General features: G+C 41.6%; 2 protein-coding genes and 1 long non-coding RNA gene across 3 annotated transcripts in view; 2 read left to right on the forward strand and 1 right to left on the reverse strand.

Annotated features, from left to right (window-relative positions):
• Positions 1–13,670, forward strand: part of LOC127352651 (uncharacterized) — a 221,359-nt gene that overhangs the window by 175,515 nt on the left and 32,174 nt on the right. The window lies entirely within an intron of this gene.
• Positions 1–13,670, forward strand: part of LOC127352648 (carbohydrate sulfotransferase 8-like) — a 65,290-nt gene that overhangs the window by 25,832 nt on the left and 25,788 nt on the right. The gene's annotated exons all lie outside the window — the stretch shown is intronic.
• LOC127352658 (uncharacterized) overlaps positions 1–13,670 on the reverse strand; it is a 47,661-nt gene that overhangs the window by 19,055 nt on the left and 14,936 nt on the right. The gene's annotated exons all lie outside the window — the stretch shown is intronic.

Consider the following 13,670-nt stretch of genomic DNA (forward strand, 5'->3'; position numbering starts at 1 on the left):
ATAACCTTTAAATCAGCTTTTATGGCGCCCGGTTAGCTCAGTTGGTAGAGCTGGTGACACATATACGGAGTTGCTGCAGCGGCCTGGGTTCGAATCCGTTTGTGGCCCTTTGCTGCGTGTCATCCCCTCTCTCTCTGCCCACCTTTCCTGTCGATCTTCAGCTGTCACAAAAAAAAAATCAGCTTTTATTCTTCTCTGTCCCCTTTGGCTAGTTTTTGGTAGCCTCATTAGCCGCTGTAGAGGAATGAAATCAATGAAGAAGATCAGAACACAACTGGAAAAAGAGTAAAATGTTGTTAATCAACCTTCTGCTTTATTTTTCACCTGTGTTAATATTTCATAATGAATATTAAAGGTTGCCATATAAAGTCTTCAGCAGGCGGTAAACATGCTAGCAGATTAGCGGTCTGTAGAAAGCCTCCTCTTCCTCTTCTTGCTCCGTCCTCGTCCTCGTGGTGTATGATCTGTCTTTTATTGACAGTTCGATGAGATCCGTTCATATTAAATGAGCATTTTTATTTTTGCTGAGTGGAGTCAGCCATCTTGTCTTCAGTGTCTCTTTAATAGCACTGTGTGTTTTTGACGTAACTCTGAGGTTTTATAATCCGACTGTAAGATGTGGGGACGTAATCACGACCTGGTCTGTGTAAAGAACCAGCTCCTGGGATTCAGTTCAGTTTCATCTTCAGTGATTTATTCAACGAGGAATAAAAACCAACTCTTTACACCAGCGACTGAATAGCCCCAGTGTAACAGTACAGTGACCCTCTCTAAAGCCCCACTCACACTGGACCCAACGCACCAACTCCCACTAACAGGCTCTTCATTACGAAAGACTTCAATCAGTGACACACTGAAGGATCTACTGTTCCTTACAGTCTGTGAGCTCTAATGAAACCCTCTGCTGTCAACAATCCCAGCGCAGTCAATGGCGAGCAAAGTGTGACGTCACTTCATCCTGTCGTTTTCAGTGTTTTAAGACAGAAAATTCAAAATTGGTTAAAGCCACTTAACATTTATTTTAAACGCTGGTAAATGAAAAGAAAATGTTCTCAGTTAAATATTACAATTATTATTCTAGGTACAGTATTATTTATTATTATTATTATTATTAATAAGCATTGCAAATTAGAACAACATCACATGAAATGGGAAAAATGTGTTTTAGTGAACAGTTATATATATAAAAAAAGAATATATATATATATATCTCCTATTAACTCCTGCCCTATAAAAGTGATCATTTTGGTGTTGAATGGAGGATAAGTGATCTTGTAGTGTCGGTCAAACGTAGTTTGAGACTTTTGATTGAATTGGAGGTATCAGCTCCGGTGGTTGTGAAGCAGACTGTACCTGTGTGTTGTTGTTCTTTGAGAAGTTCACATTGCTGACCCTTTAATAAATTCAATTCAATTCAATTTCAATTCAATTTTATTTGTATAGCGCCAATTCATAACAGAAGTTATCTCAGGACACTTTTCAAATAGAGCAGGTCTAGACCTATAACATTATTTACAGAGACCCAACAGTACCACCATGAGCAAGACCTTGGAGACAAGGGCAAGGAAAAACTGCCTGTTAAAAGGCAGAAACCTAGGACAGATCCTCCAGCTCTAGGTGGGTGGTCGTCTGTCTCGACCAGTTGGGGTGAGAGAGAGAGAGAGACAGAGAGAGAGAGAGTGAGAGACAGACAGACAGACAGACAGGTGCACAGCAACAACAGTATTGGCAATGGCAGTCTAGCAGGACCATGGCAGGAGGCTCCACCAGGATCGACAAGAACCTGCGAGACGAGAAAGCACAAGAACTCCGGGGAAGAAGTGAAGTTAGTAACATGCATTAATGGGACATGAATGAGTGCAGAAAGAGAGAGGAAGAGAGGAGCTCAGTGCATCATGGGAAATCCCCCGATAGTCTAGGCCTATAACAGCATAACTAAGGGATGGTTCAGGCTCACCTGATCCAGCCCTAACTATAAGCTTTATCAAAGAGGAATGTCTTAAGCCTACTCTTGAATGTGGTGAGGGTGTCTGCCTCCCGAACCACAACTGGAAGCTGGTTCCACAGGAGAGGAGCTTGGTAACTGAAGGCTCTGGCTCCTGTTCTACTTTTAGAGACTGTAGGAACCACAAGTAGCCCAGCATTCAGAGAACGTAGTGTTCTAGAGGGGTAATAGGGTACTATGAGCTCTTTAAGATATGAAGGGGCCTGACCATGAAGAGCTTTATAGGTGAGGAGGAGGATTTTAAATTCTATTCTACATTTTACAGGGAGCCAATGCAGAGAAGCTAGTACAGGAGAGATGTGATCTCTTTTTCTAGTTCCTGTCAGTACTCGTGCTGCAGCGTTCTGAATTAATTGGAGCGTTTGAATGGACTTATTGGGGCAACCTGATAATAAAGAGTTGCAGTAATCCAGCCTTGAAGTAACAAATGCATGGGTTAGTTTTTCTGCATCTGTCTGTGATAGTATGTGTCTAATTTTTGTAATATTACGTAAATGAAAGAAGGCAGTCCTAGAGGTCTGCTTTATGTGGGAGTTAAATGACAAATCCTGATCAAAGATAACTCCAAGATTCCTGACAGTGGTGCTAGAGGCCAAGTTAATGCCATCTAGAGTATCTTATAAATATCTTATGTTATATATGAGTTGATAAAGGAGGCTTCAGATGGGATAAAGGAGGAAACTGCTGTTCTCTCCAGAGGTAATGGTTGCTAACTGTAATAATAATAACCAGGGATGCACCGATCCACATTTTTTCACTTCCGATCCGATCCCGATACCTGAATTTGCATATCGGCCGATACCGATACCAGAGCTCTGTTTGCTTTAATATTATTATTATCATTATTGTTGATTTCATATGAGGCTGAAATAAACTCCTCTCAACAGGCAAGTATGATATGTACCTATGTATGCATGTATGTCCCAAAAGGCAACTTGAGGTAAGTATAAGGTCAGAAAAGGAAGTCAGAAAAACAGGAAATCCTGTTAACAGGAAAAATCCCATCCTGAAAACAAATATGCTACTGTAAGGGTTTCAAATTGATTGTCATGTCAATATTTATTAAATTCCCAAAATGTCAAATAATTGAAATATAAGGAAAGTGCAATAAGTGTAAACACACACACACACACACACACACACACACACACACACACTAATCCCTTTAGCTTTCACATTGTCTGCCTGGAGTTTACCTTGTTTTTGGAATGACTCCAGAAGTGATTCCTGACAGCTCCTTTTGTCTTTCTTCCCCCTGGCTAAAACATCCTCGTGCCCTTTCATGTGGTGCTTTTTTAAATGTTTGATTGCGTTCGTAGTGTTGAACGACGCGAGGGAGCTTCTGCCTCTCTGAATTACGGCTTTGCTAGCTGGCTGCAAACTGCGGAATGGATTTCCTGAGCGGGAGCGTGTCTCATTACTCTGTGTCTCATTGAGCCGCGCCTCCGTTCAGGAAATCCATTCCACAGTTTGCAGCCAGCTAGCAGACCGGACGGCAAGAATCACTTGTGGAGTCATTTCAGCAGACAACGTTAACGCAGACATGGCTCATGGATATCGGATATCTCCGCAGGTTGGATCGGGAAAATCCGATATGTGAATTACGCTGGTATCGGTCCCGATACGGATACTGGATCGGATCGGCCCCATCCCTAATAATAACTGTTCTTTATGTGCAACAGGAAACTTTACTGTCCTTCAGGGAAACAACATGGACGCTCTGTAGGTACATAAAACACAATACAGAGAACATACTGTGACAAGAGGAAACATACAAACAGGATCAGCTGAGTCCACATGAGCCCTGAGAGATAAAGGATTATCCAGCCTGTTAGACCTGATCTCTGGGGGGGATCTTATTTGACTGTTTATTATTAAATGTTAGTAGTTCTCTGTATTAATAACGTCACTGCAAATAAATGATTATTAATTATTAATATAATTTTATAAAGACACCAGTAGTTTCCAGTCGTGCTAGCAGTGCTACCATGCGGATGTATAGCAGCTGTAATGTTCACCATCTTACTTTAGCGTGTTAGCATGCTAACATTAGCTAATGATGGGACACATTCAGAGGATCAATAAAGTTATTACAGCTGAAACATTTGAACAACAGTTACCCACTCTGGAGTCCTCTGAGGTCCAACCTGTTGTCCGGTTGGGATGCTGGGTCGATGTTTTCAGTCTAAACAGATGAACACATGTTGGACTGCAGGGTCCTCCTGAGAGCACAGTGGTCAGATCAATACGTTATTCAGCCAGTGGACCCGCACTAACTCAGACTTCATTAAGCTGCCGTCTTCAATGTGGAGGACGAGGATCCCGTGATGAACCCAGGACAAAGGCTCTGAAGTCCACCGGGACTCCACTTCTATAGTTCCAGGTTGATTTTCACCCTGAAGTCTCAGACCGTCGGACCGACAGTCCAGATGAGACGAAGATGAAAGTGGTCGAGGGTTCGAAGCAATAAACCCAACGAGCTCAGCGAGGGAGGCGCCTCCCGACGATACTCAGGGCTAAGAGAGCTGCTGTCTGTAAAAGAAACACATTAATATATATTTCTATATACAGACTCAACATTATGTATGTAAATATAAAACAGTTCAGAGCTTTACCTTTTTATTGATCTATAACCTATAACTAATAACAAGTAATCTATTACTGTCAGACATCTGCAGGAATCCATCCATCTGAAAGTACCTGGACGTCTTCATACTGAACACAGAGTCTGTTGATCCAGCAGCAGGTCTGAGCTTCTGTGTGCTGATGTATCATCTGTGTCATCGTACTCGAGCACCAAACTTCAATCGCCCTTCCAGAGACGTGACAAGACGAAGTAATGAAACAATATCAGCTTCCAGCAGCTCGATTCATCAGGAAACTGCTCAAAGTGGAATATTGATCAGAGCAGAGACGGCGAGGCAAATGTATTTATCTCCAACAAATCTAATTATTTACTTATTTATTTATTTATTATCAGGGTCAGTGTGCCCCCCCCCATACCAGAGTCAGTATCATCACTAGGGATGGGGATTGTTAATATTTATTGATATCGATACCTTTATCGATACTCCTTATCGATCCGAGTCTTTATAGATACCACTATCGATACTTGATAACCATGATAACCTAATAGTCGTTTTACTGAGCCAACCTGAACACATCATCACGCAGCACGTCTGAAACTTTATTTACTTTTCAAGCTAACTAGCTTGTATGCTGCCGATTACAACACGGATTTCACAATTGGATTACTATTTTTAACTGACGGGACAAGCTACAAAGTCTGTGTGTGCGCTTACCGCTGGTACTTTGAGTGGATGATGAAGACGGGCCCGTCTGTGGTGCGGCGGCAGCAGCAGGAGGAGGAGGAGGAGGAGGAGGAGATAGTCTTTTCAACCCGGAGACAGTCGAAGGTACTCCATTTGGCCTTTATTTGATGCACAATGCTAATGTGCTTGGCCATTGAGGTTGTGTTCCCCCCTTTACAAGAAATGATTTTGCAACATAAGTTGCGTTTCGCTTCCTCTTTATCTTTGAGCTTGGTAAAATGAAGCCAAACTGTAGACATTTTCGCCCGTTCAGCCATCCTCGCGAGCAAAGTTAACTGCCAGACTTCACTTGTTTTACTTTTAACACCTGTTTGCTTACAATTTCATTCAAAAACATTGGTGGACACGCTGCAGTGATTGGATTGATTAGATTTAAATGCTGTGACGCGACTCGAGGGACACACAATTACGTTACAGGATTTTCGGGTTTTGAAAAAAGTGGAACCGGGTCCTTGATAGAACCGGATTTCGATCCCCATCCCTAATCATCACTGAACGACCTCCCAGGTACTGGACCCGGGTCCTGGACCTGGTCCTGCATGAAGAGTCTCTGTATGGGGTCTGGATCCTGTGTAGGAGGTGTCGGGGGTCCATGCTGTAGATATTTGGAGTCAGCAGCAGTTTATTGATCTCATATGAGAATATTAGAAATAGTCTTATTATTATTGATAAGATATAGGTTATTGGCTGTCTGTCTCTGTATATCACGGAGCCGCTCAGACTGCAGAAGGTTTCTGTTTGTCTAACTATTGATTACTCCTATAAATATATGAGGTATCACATTGATTAAAAGGTGATGTTCCCTCTCAGCTGCCCCCCCCGCCAAACAGAAGCTAAAATTAGAGACAGTCTCTTCTCTCATTGATTGGTTCTTCAGCTGCCTCTTTTCTCTCACAAGTGATCAGATATCACTAGAACTGATTGATTAGCGAGCCATTGATCCGCGGAGTGGAAGAAGCTGTAATCATTTACAGGCCATTTCAGATGATTGTTCTTCTTTAATTAAATCAATATCAGTGAGTGAAAGCTGTGGAACTGAATCCCTCCTCTCTTCTCTTCTGTCTGATCTAATGAATCTAATCTAATCTAATAATTATTCTAGGGATGCACCGATCCACATTTTTCACTTCCGATCCGATCCCGATACCTGAATTTGGATATCGGCCGATACCGATACTATTCCGATACCAGAGCTCTGTTTGCTTTAATATTATTATTATCATTATTGTTGATTTTATATGAGGCTGAAATAAACTCCTCTCAACAGGCAAGTATGATCTGTACCTATGTATGCATGTATGTCCCAAAAGGCAACTTGAGGTAAGTATAAGGTCAGAAAAGGAAGTCAGAAAAACAGGAAATCCTGTTAACAGGAAAAATCCCATCCTGAAAACAAATATGCTACTGTAAGGGTTTCAAATTGATTGTCATGTCAATATTTATTAAATTCCCAACATGTCAAATATTTGAAGTATAAGAAAAGTGCAATAAGTGTAAACATCTTACACACACACACACACACACACACTAATCCCTTTAGCTTTCCCATTGTCTGCCTGGAGTTTAACGTGTTTTTGGAATGACTCCAGAAGTGATTCCTGACAGCTCCTTTTGTCTTTCTTCCCCTGCTCTTCTTCTTCTTCATATGGATTTCCGGCAGTTTAGACACTTCTAGGCGTATTACTGCCCTCCTCAGGAAGTCACTCTAAGGATAATGTTACTGCTTCAAATTTTCATATATAGCCCTGTATCGTGTAAGAACTGTAATACTACTTTAACAATCAAGTGGTGGTTCTCATTTTGACCCAATAATCCTCGTGCTCTTTCGTGTGGTGCTTTTTTAAATGTTTGATTGCGTTCGTAGTGTTGAACGATGCGAGGGAGCTTCCTCCCCTGTGAATCACAGCTTTGCGAACTGGCTGCATACTGCGGAATGGATTTCCTGAGCGGGGGCATGTCTCATAACTCTGTGTCTCATTGAGCCGCGCCTCCGTTCAGGAAATCCATTCCACAGTTTGCAGCCAGCTAGCAGACCGGACGGCAGGAATCACTTGTGGAGTCATTTTAGCAGACAACGTTAAAGTGCAGATATGGCTCATGGATATCGGATATCTCCGCAGGTTGGATCGGGAAACTCCGATACGTGAATTACGCTGGTATCGGTCCCGATACCGATACTGGATCGGATCGGCCCCATCCCTAAATTATTCATTAATAACACTAATGATCAATGACCGTATGCCAGTTTCCTGCCTCGTTTGATCGCTCCTATATTTTCATCTGAAGACGTCTCCTTGCACTCTGAGATGCTGTGATGGACATTTCATACATCAATACATTCATTGATTACTCCAGACGTGAATTGGCAGATTAATCAATAATGAACATAATTAATAGTTGCAGCCCGGCAGCACATTTATCTGGATCCATGAAACATAAAATAATCTTATCAATATGCAGTTATTGATGGAAGCAGTGGATCAGTGTTGATTCTACAGAAACTGATTTTGTTAGGTTTTTACTTGATGATTGGATCAATGACAACAGGTAGAATAATGTATCAGGCTTTATTTCAAATAATATCGCAGTAGTAATCTGATATTTGAGGGGAGAGGAAGAGCCTCCATTCACTGAAACATCAGTCTTCATTATCCATTATTGATTGATTGGATTTTGGTGTCTTACACACAAAGTGTTCGACTCTGTTAAGACACCAGATGTAAAGCTGCAGTGGTCAAATGTTTAACTATATTACAGGTTATTCTGCAGCTCAGCCTTAAACACAATATTCTCTCCAGAGTGAATAAAATCCTTTTTTGTAATGATCACCAGCCAGAAGAAATCATCATAAATGGACATTTGGCTGAAACGTTGGTGTCCTCGTAGACAGGACAGTCTGTCGTCCTCTGGAGGGATTTAAACCTGCTGGTCTCTGCAGATAATAATGGTTCCTGAATGCAACACCGCACATACAGATCTTTAGTCTAACTTCTACCTCACATAAAGTCTCCTGAATGTAAGTACAATGAATGAATGTCTTTATAGTAACTCTGATGTCTGGGGAACACAGAGTTGATCCAGCTGTTTCAGGCTGGTTCCTCAGTGGTTCTCACAGTTTTCTTCAGACACACTAATAAGAGTTCGACTGGAAACAGAAACCACTTCAGCCTCCAGGATTCCCTCATTCCTTGTTGAAATGACAACAGTTGAAATGATATTGGTCTTGTCATTATTTGCCCAGAGCTCACATATAAATAAACATGTAGTATAGTGTTTGTTTTAAACCCCGGTGAGCAGCAGTGTCTGCGCTCTCTGAAGGAAAGCACATTAAATTATCTCCCTGCCACCATCGTGCTGCACATTCAATTTCCTCCCTTAAGTGACTTAATGCAGTTTGAATGTTTGGCTGCGGGAGTGTGACATGTGTGATGTGCGGCCTATTTCAGTCCAGAAACAGAAACATGTCTCAGCACGCCGCGGCCTAATTTAAACTGTGCACTTTAATTAATGTTCTCCTGGGGGGGGGATAACACACACATTATTCTGCTCGGAAGCAAAGTTTAAACTTCTGTATTGTTGCTGAACAAACACAGAGGTGAGCTATAGGACGCCAACACAACTGAATATTTAATCAACCCAGGCTCAGTTAATTTTCATCACAACCACAGTATCTCTGTTAGCTCGTAACTTCAGCACACAGCTGGCTGGCAGATCCTCTTTCTGACTTCGTCCAACAGCGAATAATGCAGTGGACCAATCAGGTCTCTGGACTGTAACAACTACAAATGACATGGCTGTGTCTCTTTGTAGTTATTTGTGTCTCTTTGTAGTCGTTTGTGTCTCTCTGTAGTTGTTTGTGTCTCTGTAGTCGTTTGGGTCTCTGTAGTCGTTTGTGTCTCTTTGTAGTTGTTTGTGTCTCTTTGTAGTCGTTTGTGTCTCTTTGTAGTGGTTTGTGTCTCTCCTTAGTCGTGTCGTTGGGGGCGTGGCCTTGTAGCTCTGCAGTGATGTCAGGTTTTAACGCTGTAGAACACAAAGGTTCAGGATCCGGCACGCAGTGAGCAGAATGAGCTTCCATCAGATTCTTACTGTGTTAGTGAGTGACTCACCTCTTTTACGCTTTTACAGTCACTAGAAGCACATTCATGCTGTTTGTTTAAGTTTCTGTGTGCTAGGATCTGCTGATCATAGCATCGTCTTTGTGTGCAGACGCCCACAGACAGAAACAGAGCACTGAGATTCCTGCAGGCCAGTTCAGTCCTGGGGGGTCAACTCTGCTGCTGCCCACGCTCTGCTGGAGCGAGGGGGGGTGGACAATACCTGTCAGTGTGTGAGCAGTCAAAGAAAACCCTCATCATTAAATCAGTCTCTGCTCCTCAATGTGGAGGACTGTGAACTGAATGTGTCAGTGTTTGACTGTTATCACTGTTTTCTGACATTTTACAGACTCTCATTTTACTGTTCCACTTTGGCTCTGTGACCTCACTCATTGCCTCCTTCAGGTCGTCGCAGGCTCTTCAGGACTGTTGCTAAAATGTCTGATTGCACAGCAGATTTTCTTAAAGAAGCAATCTTCAGATGTTTTTAGACATTTATTCAATGAAATGAAAAAGTGAAAATTGCTAAAATATGTTTTTGTATAATTGATTAAAAATAGTTTGAGAATAAATAGAAATATAAAAGGTTCAGCAGGAAGATGAAAACCTGTCTGTCTCTCCTTCAGCTTCAGATCTTCAGTCTGCTGAGTCAGCTGTTTCCTCTGGAGAGCTAACATGATGCTAACATGATGCCAGTCGATACGGCGTTGTGTGTGCTACTGTTGCACGGTGCACTGATACTTCAAAAGTATCGTGATTCTCGGAAATTAAAAACGCCACGATTCCTAAATTTAATAGTATCGATACTTTTAAGAATGACCGCGTTCCAGATTTGTAAGAGATCTATTTTATGTTGGTGTGTGCAACGCATGCTTCCAGTGCCTCCCTATGGACGTCTGTGTTTTTTCTCCTCACGCACGCAGCAAAGAAGCTGCAGCTGTCATGTGACAAACACTATGACGAGAAAGCTCCATGTGCGAGCACAATGATACTGTGGCCGCCGGTCCACGACTGGTAGAGATGACGCGAGGAGTGAAATATGGAAGTACTTTGCCTACCTTGCTGACAGTGAGGGCAAAGCTACCGATAAGTCGAGACCTGTTTGTCGTCAGTGCTACAAACAAATGCAAACAAAAGGAGCCAACACCTCGAACCTGGAGAAACACTCGGCCAACAAGCACGCCGAGTTGTGCAAGGAGTTTAAAGACCGACAGGTTAGTATGTGAAAGATAACACAATCACGTTCATGCCCTTAAATAAGTCAAATGAGTAGGCTATGGTTTATTTTGTGAGAAGTCACTATTTTGCACCACCGTAGTTTGAGGTTATCTAGAGAAATAGTAGGCTAACCAACAGCCTGCCTACGGCTAATTCAACATCTCTGAAAACGCAACTTTCACAGATAACGTTAATCATTTGCAAGCTGCTCAAATAAAGCACACAAAACATCAGCTAAAATGATCTATAGGCTATATGATTATAATCAGAGCATGTGCATGTTTGTGAGTGATTTATGTATATTAGGTTATTACAGCATTTAAAGAGCACAGACCTACGCAAAGGAGGTGTATTTGTGAAACGCCTTGTAAGAAATGGTGGACTCAAATATAAAGTTAACCATCAAAGAAATCAGACGTTGAAGTACAGGAAACATTAGCCTATATTAATCCATATATCACAGCTTAAATAACATTAGGTTAACTCATTAGTTCCTATTATTAATTATGGTAATGTTATGGTTAAGTAAATGTTAGCAGTTATCACTATAACCACTGCATATAGAGATGCTAAGTTAGTCACAAGTTATTGTTACTATCACACATAATATTTAGGTCCTCTGTTATGACAAATTTATCACCATCATATTTCAAATATTTCAATTTTCTTCTGCTACAGAAAAGTATCGAAATCGCAATTCTTGACTTGGTATCGGTATCGAAACAATAATTTTGGTATCAGCAGCTGTTAGTTATTGATGATAATGAATGTGTGAGGCTCTCTGCTCCTTTTCCTGCAGTAAATGTAAGAAGGAGTATTGATCAGGATACGCCTCTGCACACTGCTCTAGCTAATTAGCCAGTTAGCTAGCTGCTTGCTCAAATCAACACTGTTTGTCAGAATACACAAGTTAGTGTCATAGATCACGTTTTTTGCTAGCAATAACATTAGCGAGCAAGCTTACTGTAACCCAGCCACACTAAATCAACAACCAAGCTAACGTTATCCAGCTAAAAGCACAATCAGACAATATGTTCCACAAGCTTAGCAGTAATGTTAGCTTTGACTTTGGACTCTGTGTTGGACTCTGTGTTGTGGACTCTGTGTTGGACTCTGTGTTGGACTCTGTGTTGTGGACTCTGTGTTGGACTCTGTGTTGTGGACTCTGTGTTGTGGACTCTGTGTTGGACTCTGTGTTGGACTCTGTGTTGTGGACTCTGTGTTGTGGACTCTGTGTTGTGGACTCTGTGTTGGACTCTGTGTTGTGGACTCTGTGTTGTGGACTCTGTGTTGTGGACTCTGTGTTGGACTCTGTGTTGTGGACTCTGTGTTGTGGACTCTGTGTTGTGGACTCTGTGTTGGACTCTGTGTTGGACTCTGTTGTGGACTCTGTGTTGTGGACTCTGTGTTGTGGACTCTGTGTTGGACTCTGTGTGGACTCTGTGTTGTGGACTCTGTGTTGCCCACTGTTGGCACTCGGGAGCATAAAGGTCACAACCTTTGACCCTCATCCTACATAGAGACACATAGAGATCAGTCCACAGGCAGCAGAGGGACAAAGCTACACTACAACCTGTTCACTCTCTGCTGATCAATAATCTGATCAATAATCTGATTATTATAGAGACACAAAAGGATTCAGAACCTTCTTGAAGCTTTAATGACAAAAATCCGCAGTCTCCAGCTTCTGTGAGAATTTTGTTGGATGTTCAGATCTTAGATCAGGTGTTCTCAGGTGGAATCCATTAGTCTCACCTGCACATTATCTCCTGCTGCAATAAAAAGCTTCCCTGCAGTTTCACCTGAAGCTTGAATTCAATTTAAAAAGTTATTTTGTGTAAACACGAACACAACGTCTACGAGCAGAGTCTGTTTTAGATATCACTGACGACATTAATGTGACCTTGTGTTTATTATTACAGTGCAGTCGTCTTTGCAAAGGCTCATGGGAAGGAGGTAATAAATCCAGGTGTATTTTTAGACGCTTACCTCACTGCTGAGCTTTCTAATGTTATCGTCTTCATCACGTTCTCCAGATGTGAGAATCATCTGCTTTAATGAGAAATGTGACACCAACCCTAATTAACAGGATTCTTATATAACAAGATTTAAATGAGGATCTAAATCAGTCTGCACACAGGCGTTCTGTATCTTTATTGATCCTATTGATCAGAATACACTGTATCTTTATTGATCCTATTGATCAGAATACACTGTATCTTTATTGATCCTATTGATCAGAATACACTGTATCTTTATTGATCCTACTGATCAGTATACACTGTATCTTTATGGATGATATTGATCAGAATACACTGTATCTTTATTGATCCTATTGATGTTGAAGTTATCTCAGGACACTTTTCAAATAGAGCAGGTCTAGACCGAACTCCTTATAACATTATTTACAGAGACCCAACAGTACCACCATGAGCAAGACCTTGGAGACAAGGGCAAGGAAACACTGCCTGTTAAAAGGCAGAAACCTAGGACAGATCCTCCGGCTCTAGGTGGGTGGTCGTCTGTCTCGACCAGTTGGGGTGAGAGACAGACAGACAGACAGACAGACAGACAGACAGGTGTACAGCAACAACAGTATTGGCAATGGCAATCTAGCAGGACCATGGCAGGAGGCTCCACCAGGATCGATAAGAACCTGCGAGACGAGAAAGCACAAGAACTCCGGGGAAGAAGTGAAGTTAGTAACATGTATTAATGAGACATGAATGAGTGCAGAAAGAGAGAGGAAGAGATTTATGATATTGATCAGTATACACTGTATCTTTATGGATGATATTGATCAGTATACACTGTATCTTAATGGATGATATTGATCAGAATACACTGTATCTTTATGGATGATATTGATCAGTATACACTGTATCTTAATGGATGATATTGATCAGAATACACGATTGATGTGAAAAACGACTTTAGGATGATATTGATCAGTATACACTGTATCTTTATGGATGATATTGATCAGTATACACTGTATCTTTATGGATGATATTGATCCTG

The sequence above is a fragment of the Dicentrarchus labrax genome, unplaced genomic scaffold (genome assembly GCF_905237075.1).
Source record: "Dicentrarchus labrax unplaced genomic scaffold, dlabrax2021, whole genome shotgun sequence".
In the NCBI taxonomy this organism is placed as follows: Eukaryota; Metazoa; Chordata; class Actinopteri; family Moronidae; genus Dicentrarchus; species Dicentrarchus labrax.